General features: G+C 49.3%; 1 protein-coding gene across 3 annotated transcripts in view; it reads right to left on the bottom strand.

Annotated features, from left to right (window-relative positions):
• LOC138287664 (patatin-like phospholipase domain-containing protein 2) overlaps nucleotides 1-21,466 on the bottom strand; it is a 159,732-nt gene that overhangs the window by 51,997 nt on the left and 86,269 nt on the right. The gene's annotated exons all lie outside the window — the stretch shown is intronic.

Below are 21,466 nucleotides of genomic sequence, written 5' to 3' on the forward strand. Positions count from 1 at the left end.
AAAGCAAAACATTGCTTTTCTTTTGAGAAAGGGATACCTTTTTCTTACATCCCATGTGCAGACCTTTACTTTGTGAACAAAAACAAAATGTATCCAACAACATGTTAGCGTGGCAACAAAGTAAACAATCAAATGCTTAGGGGTGTTTAGTGCATAATACTGTGCAGTTTTTATGACTTAGGCAACCAAACTACAAGCAGTACAGCCGTAAATCAGAAATTTAAATGCTGTTGTGTCAGCAAAGTAAACATAACAAAGAATACATACGGGGACCAAGTTTCAACCTACAGTTCATTTTCATCTGCAACTTTAAAAATGTGCTTTTTGATGTAACCATCCTGGAAATGCCAGAGCCTTGACAAACTGCTCACCCAAGCAACAGAAGCAGGAAAAATATATGGTATCTGCAGACAGCTTACTAAAAGCCCTATCTCAGTCTATAGCTCTTTTAATGTCTGGCGTTAGCCAAGACTTTTGATTTCAATAAAATTATATATGTAATACACATACTTATACGGGCTTTCTGTCAGCCCTCTTCATCCATTGATCTATTAGGATATTCATACTTTCCTTATGCCCACAACAGCGTACAACATGGAGCAGTGGGGGTGAGCCCACTTCAGCTATTGGCTGACTCCACTGAGTGACAGCATTCAGATCCATCTCTAGGAGCGCAAACACCCCAAAGTAATTTATTTCAGTGGCAGGAAATTCGTGGACCAATGTGACTGCATTATTTTTTTTTTTTTCTTTTGACCCAAAGCTAAACATCATCTGCCATCCCCGTTTTATGAATTTGGAAGCTATCTGTTAAGAGCCAGGAGTTCATGTATTCTTTGGGTGCTTCTGCAAAAAAATATTTGCCCTGCACACAGCTGTTATCATGTTATTTATGCAGATGCCTGACCTTAAACATTCAGGGGTACACACATGCCACTGGAATGCTATTAAAGTGTCTTAGATAACTAGATCATTTATAGTGTTTTTCTCAGGCAGCAACAGATGGGAGGAGGGCAGTCATTAACCTACATGGAGTTGTAGGTCGGGCTTGACAGTGCAACTGTTACTACATCAGTGCAACTGTCACTATATCTTTAGACATACCTGAATATTATTCTAAAGTTGTTTGCTTCCACACAAATGCACATTTGTTCCCATGCTACCTATTTGTAATGCTTCACATAACCATACAACATTCCTTTAAAACCAGATCTATTGGCATTGCCAGTGCTTGTTTTCTTTTTACAAGCACAACCAATGTCCCAATCCGTAAGGCCCCCACAGGTACTTCAGCACTGGTGGCAATTCCTAAGAAACTAAACGTGTTGTTACTAAAGTAGTAGGCTTACTTCCAAATTATTAATTCAGACTTGTACACTCTAGACACCTTCATATGAGGATCGTCCTCACCCAATGCAACTCGTTCCTTAAAATGCTGTAAAATAAAAAGCTAGCAGTGGCAGAAGCCCAGTTTAGATCCCAGTTAAGGATAAACACTTACCCTTCTTTTGGGTGTAGATTACAGCAAATGTTCCTAATATTTTTAACTTCTGTTAAACCCCTTCTGATTGGAAACAAGGGACCCCCCCACTTAAGCAATTTCTACAATTTGAACATGAAAACAATACACTTTTGGCAGGAGTGCATGGTGGAATCTATTTTAGAGTCCTCATGTTTGTGACAACCTAAAATGGAGGAAGCGTTTGGCTTTGAGCACGGCTGCCGATGTTCCTTTTGGGTAGTCTGCAAAGGTTACTTTTGAGCTGAGAACCTGCCCTTTGTACAATGCCCCCCCCGCCTTAACCCCCTACCGCCAGTTTCTCCTGCATGATTAGTGGTGGCCTTGTTTTGGGTGGGAGGGCTTCTTCAGTTTGAAGTGTGCCACAGCGTCCCTGCCACAGAGCCCACTTACTATCCTTCCTCCTGGTTGATCTGGTTCTGTTAGAGATTAAGGGGGTTATTACAACTTTGGAGGAGGTGTTAATCCGTTCCAAAAGTGACGGTAAAGTGACGGATATACCACCAGCCGTATTACGAGTCCATTATATCCTATGGAACTCGTAATACGGCTGGTGGTATATCCGTCAATTTACCGTCACTTTTGGGACGGATTAACACCTCCTCCAAAGTTGTAATAACCCCCTTAGTCTGCTGCATGGGATCTAATAAACATTCTACCAGAGCCCCATGTAACCAGTCCAAGTGAGGCCCTGTTGTTCATGGTATTGACATGGCACAATGATGCAGTGAGCATGCAGTCTTTGATTGGAAGAGCCTCAAGATTCTCAACCCTGCAAGAAGTGATTTTTTTAAGCTCTGTATATACACTGGTCCCCCTGAGCAGCACGCAGCACCTTAAAATATATTCTTTACTTGGGGGAGCTGCACACCACTGTAGTAGGCAGACATTTGCTCTAGTGGTTACTTTTGAGCTGAAAGCCTGCCCTTTGTACAATGCCCCCCCTTAACCCCCTACCGCCAGTTTCTCCTGCATGATTAGTGGTGGTCTTGTTTTGGGTGGGAGGGTTTCTTCAGTTTGAAGTGTGCCACAGCGTCCCTGCCACAGAGCCCACTTACTATCCTTCCTCCTGGTTGATCTGGTTCTGTTAGAGATTAAGGGGGTTATTACAACTTTGGAGGCGGTGTTAATCCGTCCCAAAAGTGACGGATATACCACCAGCCGTATTACGAGTCCATTATATCCTATGGAACTCGTAATACGGCTGGTGGTATATCCGTCAATTTACCGTCACTTTTGGGACGGATTAACACCTCCTCCAAAGTTGTAATAACCCCCTTAGTCTGCTGCCTGGGATCTAATAAACATTCTACCAGAGCCCCATGTAACCAGCCCAAGTGAGGCCCTGTTGTTCATGGTATTGACATGGCACGATGATGCAGTGAGCATGCTGTCTTTGACTGGAAGAGCCTCAAGATTCTCAACCCTGCAAGAAGTGATTTTGTTAAGCTCTGTATATACACTGGTCCCCCTGAGCAGCACGCAGCACCTTAAAATATATTCTTTACTTGGGGGAGCTGCACACCACTGTAGTAGGCAGACGTTTGCTCTAGTGGTTACTTTTGAGCTGAAAGCCTGCCCTTTGTACAATGCCCCCCCTTAACCCCCTACCGCCAGTTTCTCCTGCATGATTAGTGGTGGTCTTGTTTTGGGTAGGAGGGTTTCTTCAGTTTGAAGTGTGCCACAGCGTCCCTGCCACAGAGCCCACTTACTATCCTTCCTCCTGGTTGATCTGGTTCTGTTAGAGATTTAGTCTGCTGCCTGGGATCTAATAAACATTCCACCAGAGCCCTATGTAACCAGCCCAAGTGAGGCCCTGTTGTTCATGGTATTGACATGGCACGATGATGCAGTGAGCATGCAGTCTTTGATTGGAAGAGCCTCAAGATTCTCAACCCTGCAAGAAGTGATTTTTTAAAGCTCTGTATATACACTGGTCCCCCAGAGCAGCACGCAGCACCTTAAAATATATTCTTTACTTGGTGGAGCTGCACACCCCTGTAGTAGGCAGACGTTTGCTCTAGTGGCACTGTTATGACAGTGGCTGACCTGCACAAAGCTGTGAATAAGCTTGGACAATAAACACAGAAAGGCTTGCTACCCTGTGGAGGGCAGACACTGTGGCACACTTTGACAGAAGTATTAGCTTTCCAGAAAACCAAAGCCTCAAGCAAGGAGACCTAGGAAAATATTTGTGGGACAAAGGCAACTACAGAGCACCAGACCTCCCAGCCCAACTGCTTGAAGACCTCCAGCCTTCATCTGCCTGCATCCCCCTGAGGGCCCAGAAGGAGTGACCTGCCTCATGATCCTAGCCTACGGCTTGGGATTATCAGAGAGCTAGGTGAATAAGAGCATGCTGATTCTGGAAACCTTGAAGCCATCTAAATCCATTACGCAGCTCCAAAGAAAAAGGCCTTTGAACCCCCCAGTCCATATCCCAGGGACTTGTTGGTCTCCACGTTTGTTTGTGGCCAGTTGTTGTCCCAGTGGGCGACCTAAAATGCTAAATACGCATCCTCAATTCACAGCTTTCAAGTAATACTGCTTAACGAACGAGTTACTTACCTTCGGTAACGACTTTTCTGGTGGATACATTAGCTACCTGTGGATTCCTCACCTAATGATTCCTCACCTAATGAATACTCCCATGGCGCCAGCATTCGACGGAAATCTTCTTACTAGTCTCTGCACGTCGACGAGGACGTCACTCTTGCCCACGCGACGCCGTCTGACGTCATACAGGCAATAAGAGGTCCTCGCCGACGTGCCGATGACAGTACCAACATTTTTTACGTGCATGAGAATAATAATAATAACCCAATGTAATGAAAGAGCAAAGCAACATCTCTTAATATTGTAAATCACACAACATTGCAATAAAATAGCTGTAGATTTAATATAACCTTCTTTTTTTTTTTTTTTTTAAACAAATAAATATATAAATACATACGAATCATGTATATACACAATATATATAGATTTATATATAAATATACACATATATACAAATATCATATATGCAAAATGTATTGCAACTTTGAAAACCAAAAGGAGCACACTCAAGGATTGTTTGGAGAGACCAAAAAGGCAACGGGGAGGCGGGTGGGACCGTGAGGAATCCACAGGTAGCTAATGTATCCACCAGAAAAGTCGTTACCGAAGGTAAGTAACTCGTTCTTCTGATGGATACAACTACCTGTGGATTCCTCACCTAATGAATAGAGTCCCAAAGCAGTACCACGCCCGGCGGTGGGTGCCTAAATGGTCAAACCAAGAAATCCTGCAGCACTGACCGTGCAAAATGACCGTCCCTTCTGACTTCAGAGTCCAAACAGTAATGTTTCACAAAAGTGTGAAGGGACGACCAAGTTGCGGCCTTGCAGATGTCGACCACAGGAACACCTCTGGCCAAGGCCGAAGTGGCCGACTTAGCTCTGGTGGAATGAGCTCTAATGCCCTCAGGAGGATCCTTCTTTGCCAAAGAGTAACAGATTTTAATGCAAAGAACAACCCACCTGGATAGTGTTCTCTTGTGGACTGCCTTTCCTCTCCTCTTGCCCACGTATCCAATAAACAGCTGATCCTCCAGCCTGATATCCTTCATTCTGTCGATATAGAAGCTCAACGCCCTTTTTGGGTCCAGGCGATGTAGTCTTTCTTCCTCCTTTGAAGGATGAGGCGGAGGATAAAACGTGGGCAAAGTGATTGTCTGAGCCAAATGAAAGGGTGAAACAACCTTTGGAAGGAAAGCAGCCTTGGTCCTCAACACCACCTTATCCCCATAAAACGTTATATAAGGGGGTTTAACCGATAAGGCCTGCAACTCACTCACTCTCCTTGCAGATGTTATAGCTACCAGGAATACTGTTTTAATAACCAAATACCTTAAAGGGCAAGAATGCATAGGCTCAAAAGGGGACCCCATAAGGAAAGTCAGGACCAAGGACAAATCCCATTGAGGCATAATGAATGGTTTTGGAGGATATTGATTCAGAAGACCTTCCAAGAATCTGAGAACAATAGGGGATTTAAATAACGACGGTTGGTCTGGAAGACAAATGAAGGCTGACAAGGCCGACAAATAACCCTTAATGGTAGCCACTGCACAACCTTTCTGCGCTAGAGACAGTGCAAAAGACAAAACATGTGACAGGTGAGCATGTAAGGGATCAATCTGTCTCTCTCCACACCACATAACAAATTTAGACCACCTATTAGCGTAGATAGATTTAGTGGAGTGTCGCCTGGCCGCTAAGATAACATCCACTACCTCAGGCGGGAGAGAGAAGGAACTCAGGTTGCCCCGTTCAATCTCCAAGCATGTAGGTGCAGACTCTGGAGGTTGGGGTGTAAAACCTGCCCCTGCGACTGCGAGAGGAGGTCTGCCCTGAGAGGGAGACGGAGCGGAGGGCACAGTGAGAGTTGGAGAAGGTCGGAGTACCATAACCTCCTTGGACAATCCGGAGCTATTAAGATGACTTGGGCCCGGTCTTGGCGAATTTTCCTCAACACTCGAGGAATCAAGGGTATGGGGGGAAACGCGTAAAGCAACTGGTCGCACCAGGTTATCTGAAACGCGTCCCCCAACGCTCCCTGCATCGGATACTGGAGGCTGCAGAATAACGGGCAATGCGCGTTCTCCTGAGTGGCAAACAGATCTATCCGAGGAAACCCCCACATCTGGAAGATTAAACAGATTTGATCTGGATGGAGACGCCACTCGTGGTCTGCCGAGAATTGGCGACTGTTGGACCTGGCTTTTTGACGGGGACATCCCCAAACTTTTTGCCTCCTTCCTCCTATTTTTTCTGACCTGTTGTTGTTGGCTTTTGACCTCTGAGCACTTTACCACTGCTAACCAGTGCTAAAGTGCCTATGCTCTCTGTGTAAATTGTACTATTGATTGGTTTATCCATGATTGACTATTTAATTTACCTGTAAGTCCCTATTAGAGTGCACTACATGTGCCTAGGGCATGTAGATTAAATGCTACTAGTGGGCCTGCAGCACTGGTTGTGCCACCCACCTCAGTAGCCCCTTAACCTTGTCTCAGGCCTGCCATTGCAAGGCCTGTGTGTGCAGTTTCACTGCCACTTCGACTTGGCATTTAAAAGTACTTGCCAAGCCTAGAACTCCCCTTTTTCTACATATAAGTCATCCCTAAGGTGTGCCCTAGGTATCCCCTAGAGCAGGGTGCTGTGTAGGTAAAAGGCAGGACACGTACCTGTGTAGTTATATGTCCTGGTAGTGTAAAACTCCTAAATTCGTTTTTACACTACTGTGAGGCCTGCTCCCTTCATAGGCTAACATTGGGGCTGCCCTCATACACTGTTGAAGTGGCAGCTGCTGATCTGAAAGGAGCAGGAAGGTCATATTTAGTATGGCCAGAATGGTAATACAAAATCCTGCTGACTGGTGAAGTCGGATTTAATATTACCATTCTAGAAATGCCACTTTTAGAAAGTGAGCATTTCTTTGCACTAAAATCTTGTTGTGCCCTTCAATCCACGTCTGGCTAGGTTTAGTTGACAGCTCCTTGTGCATTCACTCAGACACACCCCAAACACAGGGTACTCAGCCTCACTTGCATACATCTGCATTTTGAATGGGTCTTCCTGGGCTGGGAGGGTGGAGGGCCTGCCCTCACACAAAGGACTGCCACACCCCCTACTGGGACTCTGGCAGACAGGATTGAACTGAAAGGGAACGTGGTGCATTTCTTAGAGACTCTTTGAAGTCACCCCCACTTCAAAGGCACACCTTAGTATAAAACAGGGCCTCTGCCCTACCTCATCAGACACTTGCTGGAGGAGAAACCTGAACCAGAAACTACATCCTGCCAAGAAGAACTGCCTGGCTGCTCAAAGGACTCACCTGTCTGCTTTCTACAAAGGACTGCTGTCTTGCTGTTGCCCTGCTGCCTTGCTGAACTCTTGTCTGGCTGTGAAAGTGTTCTCCAAGGGCTTGGATAGAGCTTGCCTCCTGTTCCTTGAAGTCTCAGGACCAAAAAGACTTCTTCCTTTCACGTGGACGCTCCGTGCGCCGAAAATTTCGACGCACAGCTTGTTTCGCGGCGAGAAAAACGCCGCACACCGACGCTGATCGACGCGACGCCCTCGGGACGATCGAGACTTCGACGCACAACCTCGCAAGGACAAAGCCGCCCGACTTTCCAGGAGAAATCGACGCGACGCCTACCGTGAGTGCGAAACTTTGACGCACGGCCTCGCAAGGACAACGCCGCCCGACTTCCAAGGAGAAATCGACGCGACGCCTGCCGTGAGACCAAAATTTCGACGCACGGCCTCGCAAGGACAACGCCGCCCGCCTTCCAAGGAGAAATCGACGCGACGCCTACCGTGAGATCGAAACTTCGACGCGCAGCCCCGCAGAACAACGCGCAGCCGGAAAATAAGCAGGAGAATCCACGCACAGACCCGGGACATCTGGTAATCCCCGCGATCCACAAAAAGAGACTGTCTGCGCGCCGGAAAACGACGCCCGACTTCCCCGCGTGGAAAAGAACGACGCAAGTCTGTGTGTGCTGAGAGGAAATCGACGCACACACCCCTTTTTCCACGCATCTCTTCTCCTGTGGCCCTCTGAGGAGATTTCCCACCAGAAACCAGGTACTCTGTGCTTGAAAGACCCTTTATTGCTTTTTAAAGACTCAAAGACACTTAAATTCACTTTTCAGTGATATCTTTACAAATTCATATTGCATCTTTGATCGTTTTGACCTGAAGATACCCAGATAAATATTATATATTTTTCTAAATACTGTGTGGTGTATTTTTGTGGTGTTATGCTATGGTGTTGTATGATTTATTGCACAAATGCTTTACACATTGCCTTCTAAGTTAAGCCTGACTGCTCGTGCCAAGCTACCGGAGGGTGAGCACAGGCTGATTTTGGATTGTGTGTGACTTACCCTGACTAGAGTGAGGGTTCTTGCTTGGACAGAGGGCAACCTAACTGCCAACCAAAAACCCCATTTCTAACATTGGTGATCAGCGGTGAGGATAGGACTTGTGTTTGTGCAGTGACATACAGTAGCTAAGTATTTCACTACCTACCCACAGTTGAAGGTCAACTTGATTTTTCATCTTTTCTGGCTCTGGGTTCTCTGATGTCCTCCTGGATATACTATTGATATTTTGGACTTTGGATTTTGGTTTTTGCTGATAAGATTCTATCAAAATGGGATTGTGTACCGACTCATTCTTTGTTCGTACTGACCACCTCACTAAGGCTGACCTAAGGAAGCTTTGCAGACAATGGGGCCTTCCTGTAGCAAGGAGATCTACTAAAGCGGAGATGCTCCATCACTACATAGTCTGGGGGGAGGAAAGATGGGCAGAGAGAGAGGCAGCAAGAAACCAAATGACTAAGTACCCCTCAGATGAGGAGGAAGACTACTCAGATGAGGAGGAAGGCTACTCAGAGTTGGACAGTGACCCAGAAATAGATGGATGGCTCCGAAGTCAAAGGCGACAGGAGCAACAATTAGAGGAGTATCTTGCAGAGGTTGAGGCAAAAAGACTTTTAGCCCTGGAAGAAGAAAAGATTGCAGCTCAAGAGCTGAGCTGTAAAGAGCTGAAACTGGAGGCCGGAAGGGCTGAGTCCAGTTCAGATGGTGGCAGCAAAAATCTTGCATCTAGTAATGCTGAAGAAGGGCACAAGCCCAGAGATGTGGTGCCCAACTTGAAGAAGGGAGTTGACACACCCCGGGTGGTTCAAGGGTATGAGGTAGTTCCCGTTATGCACAGGGTCCCTGAGGAGGGTTGGGGAACTGGCAAAGGGAGTCATATTCCTACTGGGGGGAGGGACACTTTACTGACTCTAGCAGAAAGTGACAGAGAAAAGGGTTCCCCCCTGGTGGACGTCCTGGATATAGAGTGTAGAAACATCCCAGAAGAGTATGGGTTGAGTGTCAGGGACAGACAGAAACTGTCTCACCAGTCTCAAGAGGGTGATGTAGAGTGCTTTTCCAAGGCTGAGTTACTAGGTGGTGGGGTGAAGGGTACTGTGGTTAATACATGTGAAGGGCAGAGTGATGTAATTGCTGGAGAGCATATGTCTGGTCCTTATTTTCCAGAGCTACGCCAACACCAGGTGGAGTGTGAGTTCTCTGACCCCAGGGAACTTACAGTGGAGGCAGACTTTTTGGTGAGTACCAGAGAGTCTGAAGAGGCATTTGGGGGTGCTCCTGAAGGGAGTGGTCTAGGTGGTTCCCGACCAAGTGAGGTGGGAGAGGATTGTAGTGTCCCAGGTAGGTCTCAGAGCCTAACCTGTACCATAGGGCTACCTTTTGAGGGGAGCCCCGCAGTGTCAGAAGAACTTGGGGGGATGACTGTAGACAGCATCCCAACAGTTCTGGTGTCTGGCAGTACCACTCCTAGTGAGGGGGTGCAGAAGTCCAGACATAGGGTTGAGAGGGGGTGGCCGACCCCAGTGGAGGATCTTGAAAGTCAGGGGTCAGCTCTGAGAGCAGAGCCCCCCAGGAATGACCCAGGTGAAACCGTTTCTGGTTTGGGGGAAACCCAGACTCTGCCGGATGGGCAGAGGTCGGGAGACCTGCGCCAACCAGACTCTTGTGTGGCCCTTGGGGACGGCGTGTCCCTTGTGGGGGGTGAGAGTGCCCCCCAGGAAGTCCTGGCATGCCAGGCAAAGATTCAACCTCAGGGTGGTGACTCTGGGTTGGATAACCGGGTTCAGAGGTTAAACTTTGACCTGGTGGGGGGTAGATGTGCCCCCCAGAAAGTCCTGGAATGCCAGGCAATGGTTCAACCTCAGGGTGGTGACTCTGGGTTGGCTTACCAGGTGAAGAGGTCAAACTCTGACCGGGTGGGAGGTAGGTGTGCCTCCCAAGAAGTCCTGCTGTGCCAGGCAATTGTCCAACCTCAGGGTGTTGACTCTGGGTTGGATGGTCAGGTTCAGAGGTTAAACTCTGACCTGGTGGGGGGTAGGTGTGCCCCCCAGAAAGTCCTGGCGTGCCAGGCAGTTGTCCAACCTCAGGGTGTCGACTCTGGGTTGGATGGCCAGGTTCAGAGGTCAAACTCTGACCTGGTGGAGGGTCAGTGTGCCCTCCAGGAAGTCCTGGCATGCCAGGCGATTGTTCAACTTCAGGGTGGTAACTCTGAGTTGAATGGCCCAGTTCAGAGGTTAAACTCTGACCTGGTGGAGGGTCAGTGTGCCCTCCAGAAAGTCCTGGCGTGCCAGGCAATTGTTCAACCTCAGAGTGCTCACTCTGGGTTGGATAACCAGGTTCAGAGGTTAAACTCTGACCTGGTGGGAGGTAGGTGTGCCTCCCAAGAAGCCCTGCTGTGCCAGGCAATTGTCCAACCTCAGGGTGTTGACTCTGGGTTGGATGACCAGGTTCAGAGGTTAAACTCTCACCTGGTGGGGGGTAGGTGTGCCCCCCAGAAAGTCCTGGCGTGCCAGGCAATTGCCCAACCTCAGGGTAGTGACCCTGGGTTGGGGAACCAGGCTCAGAGGTTAAACTCTGACCTGGTGGGAGGTAGGTGTGCCTCCCAAGAAGCCCTGCTGTGCCAGGCAATTGTCCAACCTCAGGGTGTTGACTCTGGGTTGGATGACCAGGTTCAGAGGTTAAACTCTGACCTGGTGGGGGGTAGGTGTGCCCCCCAGAAAGTCCTGGCGTGCCAGGCAATTGCCCAACCTCAGGGTAGTGACCCTGGGTTGGGGAACCAGGCTCAGAGGTTAAACTCTGACCTGGTGGGAGGTAGGTGTGCCTCCCAGAAAGTCCTGGTGCGCCAGGCAATTGTTCAACTTCAGGGTGGTGACTCTGAGTTGAATGGTCAGGTGCAGAGGTTAAACTCTGACCTGGTGGAGGGTCAGTGTGCCCTCCAGGAAGTCCTGGCGTGCCAGGCAATTGTTCAACTTCAGGGTGGTGACTCTGAGTTGAATGGGCAGGTGCAGAGGTTAAACTCTGACCTGGTGGGGGGTAGGTGTGCCTCCCAGGAAGTCCTGGTTTGCCAGGCGGTGATCCAGTCTGAGGGTACAGACCCTGGGCTGGAAGACCAGGTTCAGGGTGTCCCCCCGGACCTGGAGGGAGGGGCTACTGATAACAGTGCCCATACCATGTTGTCTTCTGAGGAGGCCACTCCTAGTTGGAGGGTGCTGGACCCCAGAAGGGAGGGCAGGGGGAGGGAAGCCTCACCCCGGGCCCTAGTCCAACCTGAAGGTACAGGCCCCAGGTTGGAGGGCCAGTGGCAGGTTAACAGCCCTGCACTGGTGGAGGAATGGTACAGGGTGACTTCTGTAAGCACCCTGACCATGTTGGACTCTGGGGGTACCGCTCCAGGAGGGAGGGTACAAAGCCCCAGAGGGGAGGACCAGGTTCAGGCTGTCATCCCTGACCTGGTGGAAGGGAGAGTGGTTACAGGGTGCCCAGCACCTGGGGCTACCGCCCCCCACTCTCCACAGCCACAGTGGTTGGAGAGCTTTGAGAGGCCTGGGGCCTGGCTCTCATCCCTGGCAGCTGTCAGTAATCACTGTGGCTTGCTGTCCGGGTGGACAGAGTTATCCCTGGGGAGGGGACAAGTGTCACACCCCAGGGGTAGAGTGGGCAACCCCACTATGTTGGTCATGGTGGTACTATCCTGCTCCTGGGATACATCTGTGAGCAAAGTAAGGTTAGGTGCTGCACAGATGGGACCCGCAGGAAAGGAGAAAGGTTCCCCATGGATGGGCTTAGTGGGCCCTGAGAGTATGGACAGAGGGATCCAATTGGAGTCAGGAAGGCGAAGAACTGGAGCATGCCCCTGCTGTTGTGGGCCTGGGTCCTTGTTCTGTCGCCTCAAACAGGGAAGTACATCAGGATAGTGATTGTTCTCCCCTGGCTTTAGGCTGGTAGGGGGTCATGTTGGACCTGGCTTTTTGACGGGACATCCCCAAACTTTTTGCCTCCTTCCTCCTATTTTTTCTGACCTGTTGTTGTTGGCTTTTGACCTCTGAGCACTTTACCACTGCTAACCAGTGCTAAAGTGCCTATGCTCTCTGTGTAAATTGTACTATTGATTGGTTTATCCATGATTGACTATTTAATTTACCTGTAAGTCCCTATTAGAGTGCACTACATGTGCCTAGGGCATGTAGATTAAATGCTACTAGTGGGCCTGCAGCACTGGTTGTGCCACCCACCTCAGTAGCCCCTTAACCTTGTCTCAGGCCTGCCATTGCAAGGCCTGTGTGTGCAGTTTCACTGCCACTTCGACTTGGCATTTAAAAGTACTTGCCAAGCCTAGAACTCCCCTTTTTCTACATATAAGTCATCCCTAAGGTGTGCCCTAGGTATCCCCTAGAGCAGGGTGCTGTGTAGGTAAAAGGCAGGACACGTACCTGTGTAGTTATATGTCCTGGTAGTGTAAAACTCCTAAATTCGTTTTTACACTACTGTGAGGCCTGCTCCCTTCATAGGCTAACATTGGGGCTGCCCTCATACACTGTTGAAGTGGCAGCTGCTGATCTGAAAGGAGCAGGAAGGTCATATTTAGTATGGCCAGAATGGTAATACAAAATCCTGCTGACTGGTGAAGTCGGATTTAATATTACCATTCTAGAAATGCCACTTTTAGAAAGTGAGCATTTCTTTGCACTAAAATCTTGTTGTGCCCTTCAATCCACGTCTGGCTAGGTTTAGTTGACAGCTCCTTGTGCATTCACTCAGACACACCCCAAACACAGGGTACTCAGCCTCACTTGCATACATCTGCATTTTGAATGGGTCTTCCTGGGCTGGGAGGGTGGAGGGCCTGCCCTCACACAAAGGACTGCCACACCCCCTACTGGGACTCTGGCAGACAGGATTGAACTGAAAGGGAACGTGGTGCATTTCTTAGAGACTCTTTGAAGTCACCCCCACTTCAAAGGCACAACTTAGTATAAAACAGGGCCTCTGCCCTACCTCATCAGACACTTGCTGGAGGAGAAACCTGAACCAGAAACTACATCCTGCCAAGAAGAACTGCCTGGCTGCTCAAAGGACTCACCTGTCTGCTTTCTACAAAGGACTGCTGTCTTGCTGTTGCCCTGCTGCCTTGCTGAACTCTTGTCTGGCTGTGAAAGTGTTCTCCAAGGGCTTGGATAGAGCTTGCCTCCTGTTCCTTGAAGTCTCAGGACCAAAAAGACTTCTTCCTTTCACGTGGACGCTCCGTGCGCCGAAAATTTCGACGCACAGCTTGTTTCGCGGCGAGAAAAACGCCGCACACCGACGCTGATCGACGCGACGCCCTCGGGACGATCGAGACTTCGACGCACAACCTCGCAAGGACAAAGCCGCCCGACTTTCCAGGAGAAATCGACGCGACGCCTACCGTGAGTGCGAAACTTTGACGCACGGCCTCGCAAGGACAACGCCGCCCGACTTCCAAGGAGAAATCGACGCGACGCCTGCCGTGAGACCAAAATTTCGACGCACGGCCTCGCAAGGACAACGCCGCCCGCCTTCCAAGGAGAAATCGAAGCGACGCCTACCGTGAGATCGAAACTTCGACGCGCAGCCCCGCAGAACGACGCGCAGCCGGAAAATAAGCAGGAGAATCCACGCACAGACCCGGGACATCTGGTAATCCCCGCGATCCACAAAAAGAGACTGTCTGCGCGCTGGAAAACGACGCCCGACTTCCCCGCGTGGAAAAGAACGACGCAAGTCTGTGTGTGCTGAGAGGAAATCGACGCACACACCCCTTTTTCCACGCATCTCTTCTCCTGTGGCCCTCTGAGGAGATTTCCCACCAGAAACCAGGTACTCTGTGCTTGAAAGACCCTTTATTGCTTTTTAAAGACTCAAAGACACTTAAATTCACTTTTCAGTGATATCTTTACAAATTCATATTGCATCTTTGATCGTTTTGACCTGAAGATACCCAGATAAATATTATATATTTTTCTAAATACTGTGTGGTGTATTTTTGTGGTGTTATGCTATGGTGTTGTATGATTTATTGCACAAATGCTTTACACATTGCCTTCTAAGTTAAGCCTGACTGCTCGTGCCAAGCTACCGGAGGGTGAGCACAGGCTGATTTTGGATTGTGTGTGACTTACCCTGACTAGAGTGAGGGTTCTTGCTTGGACAGATGGCAACCTAACTGCCAACCAAAAACCCCATTTCTAACAGCGACTGAGACTGTCCGCACGTACATTCAAGACCCCGGCCAGATGATTTGCCACCAAGCAAATCTGATGGTCCTTTGCCCAGGACCATAGCCGAAGAGCTTCTCTGCAGAGAAGGTACGACCCTACTCCTCCCTGTTTGTTTATGTACCACATCGTGGTAGTATTGTCCGTCAGGACCTGTACCGACTGACCACGAAGGGATGGGAGGAAGGCCTTGAGAGCCAGACGTACAGCCCGTAACTCCAACAGATTGATATGAAACACCTGTTCCTCTGGAGACCAAAGCCCTTTGATCTCCAGATCCCCCAGATGAGCTCCCCATCCTAGGGTGGAAGCATCCGTTATTACCGTGGCCACTGGTGGCGACTGCGCGAACGGCTTTCCCTGTGAAAGATTGCTGCCCGCAATCCACCACTTCAATTCCACAGCAGCATCTCTGGAGATCTTGACAGTACCTTCTAAATCTCCCTTGTGTTGAGACCACTGCCTTCGGAGGCACCACTGAAGAGCCCTCATGTGCCAGCGAGCATGCGTGACCAACAGAATGCAGGAGGCGAACAGACCGAGCAGACGAAGGACCTTGAGGACTGGAACTACCGCTCCATTTCGAAACATTGGAACCAATTCCTGAATATCTTGAATCCGCTGAGGCGGAGGAAAGGCTCGACTCAATGTTGTATCCAGTACTGCCCCTATGAACAGGAGGCGCTGAGAGGGCTCCAGGTGAGATTTGGGCACGTTCACCGAAAAGCCCAGGTCGAACAACAACTGGGTTGTTGACTGCAGATGATGCGACACAAGCTCCGGGGACTTGGCTTTGATCAACCAGTCGTCCAAGTAAGGGAATACTGCTATCCCCTTCCTTCTGAGCTCTGCCGCAACCACTGACATCACCTTTGTGAAGACTCGAGGTGCTGAAGTAAGACCAAACGGGAGGACCGCAAACTGATAGTGCTGCGACCCTACCACAAACCGGAGATACTTCCTGTGCGACTTGAGTATCGGGATATGAAAGTAAGCATCCTGCAAGTCGACAGACACCATCCAATCTTCCTTGTTCAACGCCAAAAGCACCTGTGCTAGGGTCAGCATCTTGAACTTTTCCTGTTTGAGGAACCAATTCAAGATCCTCAGATCCAGGATTGGTCTCAACTGACCATCCTTTTTGGGAATCAGGAAGTATCTTGAGTAACAACCTCAACCCCTTTCCTGCTCTGGGACCAACTCTACCGCGCCCTTTGAAAGGAGGACTTGAACCTCCTGTTCTAGCAACAGGAGGTGTTCTTCTGAACAATAAGATGGGCGGGGCGGGATGAGGGGCGGGAACTCCCGAAAGGGAAGGGCGTAGCCTTTTCCCACAATGCCGAGAACCCAAGTGTCCGTTGTGATAGACTTCCACTTGTGGAGAAAATGCTGTAATCTTCCCCCTACAGGAGAGGAGTGAGTGGGAAACGGCGGAAGCCTAAGGCTGCTTCCCCTGCTGCACCCCTCCAGAGGACGAGGAAGAGGCAGAGTGCTGTTGAGAGGCTCCTCTGGTACGGACCCAACCCCTCCCCCTCCCTCTAAATGACCTATAGGGGAGGGAAGAGGCGGGTTGCTGGAACCTCCCCTGAAAGGAAGAGGAATAAGAGCCACGCCCAAATCCCCGAAACCTCCTGAAAAATCTAGAAGAAGCAGAGGAAGAAGGAGCTTGCAGTCCTAACGATTTGGCTGTGGCTCTGCTCTCCTTAAATCGTTCCAAGGCCGAATCTGCCTTGGCTCCAAACAGTCTGTCCCCATCAAACGGGAGGTCCAGCAGGGTCGACTGAACATCCGCAGAGAACCCTAAGTTTCGGAGCCAGGCCTGTCTTCTTGCCACCACAGCCGTGCCCATCGCCCTGGCCACCGAGTCGGTCGTGTCCAGCCCAGACTGGATAATCTGGGTCGCGGCAGCCTGGGCGTCCGAGACCACATCCAAGAGACCCTGGGGGAGCTCCGTAAATGAAGACGAAATATCATCCATCAGAGCATGGATGTACCTCCCCAGAATGCACGTTGCGTTGGTGGCCTTCAACGCCAAACTGCATGACGAAAATATTTTCTTGGACTGCGCATCCAGTTTCTTGGAGTCTCTGTCTCCAGGCACCGTCGGGAAGGAACCAGGCGCTGACTTTGAGGAACAGGAGGCTTGCACCACCAAGCTCTCCGGCGTAGGGTGTCTAGAGAGAAAGCCAGGGTCAGATGGTACAGCTCGATACCTCCTGGCCACAGCCCTATGAACGGCCAAGGAAGACACCGGCTTCTTCCACACCTCCAACACCGGATCCAGCAAAGCCTCATTAAATGGCAAGAGAGGCTCAGCTGCAGCAGAGGCCGCATGCAATACCTCCGTCAGCAAATTCTGCTTCGCCTCTGCCACCGGCAAAGGCAGGTCCAAAAAGCTCGCTGCCTTCCTCACCACAGCATGAAAGGAAGCAGCCTCCTCCGTATATTCCCCTGGAGATGAAAGGTCCCACTCAGGGGAAGTGTCCAGCCCACTGGCTGTATCCAGACCATGCAGTCCGTCTCCAGAGTCCTCAATCTCTCCCTCCTCTAGGACTCGCTGGTACTCCTGCTCTTCTAAAAGACGGAGAGCACGCCTCCTCGAATGAAGTCTCTCCTCGATACGCGGAGTCGACATGGCCTCCGCCGACATCGAAGAACGGCACCAATCTCCAGAAGCATCAGACGCCGCGTCCGGCGCCACAGGCAGCTTCGGCGCCGAGGCAGGAGCCGGAGGACGAGGTCTTGGAGCCGATGGACCAACCGGAGTCACAGGGCAAAATCCTGACTTCGACGGAAGGGCAACCTCCGGGGCCGAAACATCCGAAGCCACCGGAGCGGCCACCGACGCCGGCACTGGCGCCGAGCCCACATTCCCAAAAGGGAGAAAGGGCATAAAGGGTGCCGGCCGAAGAGGCGCAGGATCACCCAACGAAAAGGCCAAGGGCCCCGAAGGACCAGCCGGAGCAGCTCCTGGAGCCATCTGCTGAAAGATGGTATACATCGCATTAAGAAACGCGGTACTATCGGCTCCAGGAGTGGGAAAAGCCGGATACTGGGGTGCCTGGATCGAGGGCGACCCCGACGCCGGCCTCGACGTCTGCGACGCCGGAGAAAACACAAGAGGCTGCACCACCTCAAACACCGACGCCTGACCAGGCGAAGTCGGTGACGCCGGAGAGGGCAACGGCGTCGAAGGATGCGGCGTGACCGTGGGGCTGACCTCCCAAGTCTTCCGACGCCGAGCCGAAGGTGACCTCGAACGAGACTCCTTGCTGGAATGACGTTGTGAGTCTCTACGGCGCCGGGAATCTCGATGACGCCGGTGAGACCTTGACGAAGAAGACTTCTTATGATATTTCTCCTTTGACTTTGCCATGAATAACTTGGCCTCACGCTCTTTGAGGGCCTTCGGATTCATGTGTTGACATGAATCGCAAGTCGAGACGTCGTGGTCGGAGCTCAAACACCATAGACAGTCGGAGTGAGGATCTGTAACTGACATCTTGCCCCCACACTCTCGACAGGGCTTGAAACCCGACTTCCTCTGAGACATTGTTACCGCAGAGAAGACTACGCAGCAGACAATACACTGTAACCACGAAGGTAACAGTAGCTCCCCCGAAGATAACCGTTTCGAATGCACGGAAAAAAGGGAACTGTCATCGGCACGTCGGCGAGGACCTCTTATTGCCTGTATGACGTCAGACGGCGTCGCGTGGGCAAGAGTGACGTCCTCGTCGACGTGCAGAGACTAGTAAGAAGATTTCCGTCGAATGCTGGCGCCATGGGAGTATTCATTAGGTGAGGAATCATTAGGTGAGGAATCATTAGGTGAGGAATCCACAGGTAGTTGTATCCATCAGAAAGTATGTGTTATCTCATGAGCAGCAATTCTTTTGTTTTAGCACAGATCCAAATGTAGCTCCCAAACAACTAGCCTAAGTGAGCTAAACTACTCAAGTACTAACTGTGCCCTTGACACAGGGCACTGGATTTGTACCCCTTCACTGCACCATCAGTGGCCATGTGGATTGACAGGATCTGGGTGGGCACTCCACTGCATTTTGGGAGGTTGATTCACAGGCAGTCCTGTGAGTCCGCAAACGTTCAATGATGAAAGCACCTCATTACTATTCCAATTAAAAGCACCTGAAACCAAAATCTCAATTGTGTGAAGAAAGATGTATTTCCTTAGTGCAGCAACTATACCTAGCCGAGTGTTGAGATTATGACTGCTGAACAGGTGATTAGGCAGGTCATTTAGCAACCTCCAGTGTATGGTTATTTTGCTTTGCAAAGTATAAGCACAGATTGCTTTGCAAAATCAGAGTCCATTAGTAAAAAGTCAGTGCTCAATTTATGCAAAAGGACTCCTAGTACATCTGGTTGTAGGTTCTAGTTTCTGCCTTTTATATGGGTTTGATGGGGATTCGAAGTGGAAGAGCACAAAGTTCAACTATGAGAGCACTGGCAGTTTCCACGCTATGTCCTGTAGTACGCCCCTCACAAACTCCTTTACCTCTTTAATGGGGGAAAGGGAAGACTCACTGAAGCAACAGAATTTGGAGATTGTCAACAGATGAAATTTGGCAGAGAAAAGGCTCATCAAGCTGTTGAAGATATGGGAGCACTATTGCGGTATTGAGTTCAATGCTGGAAGTACACCAGACATCACGTAAAGTGGAAGTGTTTCTATCTTGTATTCGTGATTGGTGCTCTGGCCTCAGAGAGGATCTTTCCGTAGCTCTCTAATGTCTAATCCTGCAGATCCATGGTTCTCCAGAGCCATACTGTTAAAGTCAGTGACTCTGGGTCCAAATGAAATACTTTGTCTAGAGGAGAGCCGGCTCTTACCTAGGGAAACTGGAGGCACCACAGACAGGCTCAGAAGTTCCAAGCGGCAGTGCTGTTTTGACCAAGCTAGGACTACATGAACGATTGTGCACTGTTCCTGTGTAACTTTGGACAATATCTGTGGAATGAAGGGGAAGTGGTTGAAAAAGTAGGTAAACACTGTTCGAAATCATTGAAAATTCAACTCCCATTGTTCCTGGCTGTCAGTGTCAGTTGGTGAAAAAACAGTATTTTTTGCTCTTTTCGCAAAGGGGTAGAGATTCAGACGTCTCTACTGTTGAAACACTGAGTCCAAGGCCTTCTGGTTGAGCTCTCATTCGTGACTCACTCGCCCTAGTTTGTTGAGTGTCTGTCAACTTGTTTTTGACTCTAGGTAGATTTTCTGCTTTTAGGAAGATGCCATTGCAATTTTTCCATGCCCATACTTGCTGGGCTACCTACAGGAGTGCTTGTGACTTGGCCTCTCCTTGTCTGTTGGAATACTCCGACATGGTGTTGCCCATTTTAGCACAGATGATGGATGAATCCTTGGTAGGAAAGAGGGCATGCCACTGCAATCACTCTGATCTTGAAAGTTTATGTGGGGAGACATCTCTTTAGAGTTCCAGAGGGACAAGCTGACAATTCTCTCCATCCTCTCATGGAAGTGTCCCTGTTCATCATGAACAGATGAAAGCAATAGGAAGATAGATCCTTGAATAGTGGTTCTTTTGTTCATCAACCAACATAAGTTTGTCTGATCTTCACAATATCCTTGAATTACCCTTGAGATTTGGATAAGCTGCAAGTCCAATACCTCTTGAAGAGTCCTCATAAGTAGATGGCATATGGACACTGGGGAATCGCAAAGGATATTATCCTGAGCATGGACATGTGCTTCAGGATTGTTGTGTAAAGTTACTGAACTTGAATTGAATTCATCTGAAGACAGGTGGCGCACGACCTTCTGAAGAGTACGCCTTTTCCCACATGTGAATTCAGAATGACTCCTAAGAACTGAATCTTGGTTGTCAGCATTATAGAATGTTTCACTGTATTAATGATAATCCCTAGATAGATGAAAGGGTCAAGACAAGACACAGTGGACATCGCTGCAGCTGTTTTGTGGCTGGCTTTGAGTCAATTGCCTAGATATGGGTTTACATAGGGGACTCATCTCATTTGAGCTGCCACTGGTGCTAGCCGCTTTGTAAAAATAAACAGCATTGATTTTAGGCTAGAAGGAAGGACACCGTTGGTAGCGACAACTGCATCACTCAAAGTGTAGGTACTTTCCGGGGTGTATCAAAATGTAAAAATACACATACTGAAGATCCAGTGATATGTAGTTTTCATCCTGAAGTAGATTAAATAGATTTTGAAGAGATGCCATGTGAAACGGCTGCTTCTTCAGAAATGTGTTAGATACCTCAGATCCAATATGGGACTTATTTCTCCTTAGATATTCCTGATTAGCAAGAACTTAAAAAAGAACCCTTTAGTGCAGTGAGAATTGGAAACAGGCATGAGGCCCTCTCATGTAGAATTGTTTCTGCCTTCAGAAGAGGAAGACAGTGATGTGTTTCAAACAACATCAGGGTTACAGGTGGTTTCAGGATGAATTGTAAAGTAGGCCCATAGCAGATTATGTCTAGATCCCACTTGTCCGTAGGGACTGCAGATCATGCCTGAACATAGACTGCAATCCTTCTCCTCACACAGAATGGATGGAGACAATCAGCAGCCGGTGCTGGCCTGAATTTGCGGTCACCTTGATTCCTCATATTTGAGTGTCTGCCACTTTTCTTGGTGCTGTACGAGCTAAAATGTGGTGGTCTGCTGAACAGGACCACAAGATTATTGTTGTTGCAGCTGTGGGTTATACAGCTGATATGCCTAGCAGCCAACTCTTAATTGCTGGTTTTCATGGGTTCTTGAGTCATGAAA

This window comes from Pleurodeles waltl, chromosome 4_1 (genome assembly GCF_031143425.1).
Source record: "Pleurodeles waltl isolate 20211129_DDA chromosome 4_1, aPleWal1.hap1.20221129, whole genome shotgun sequence".
Taxonomy (NCBI): Eukaryota; Metazoa; Chordata; class Amphibia; order Caudata; family Salamandridae; genus Pleurodeles; species Pleurodeles waltl.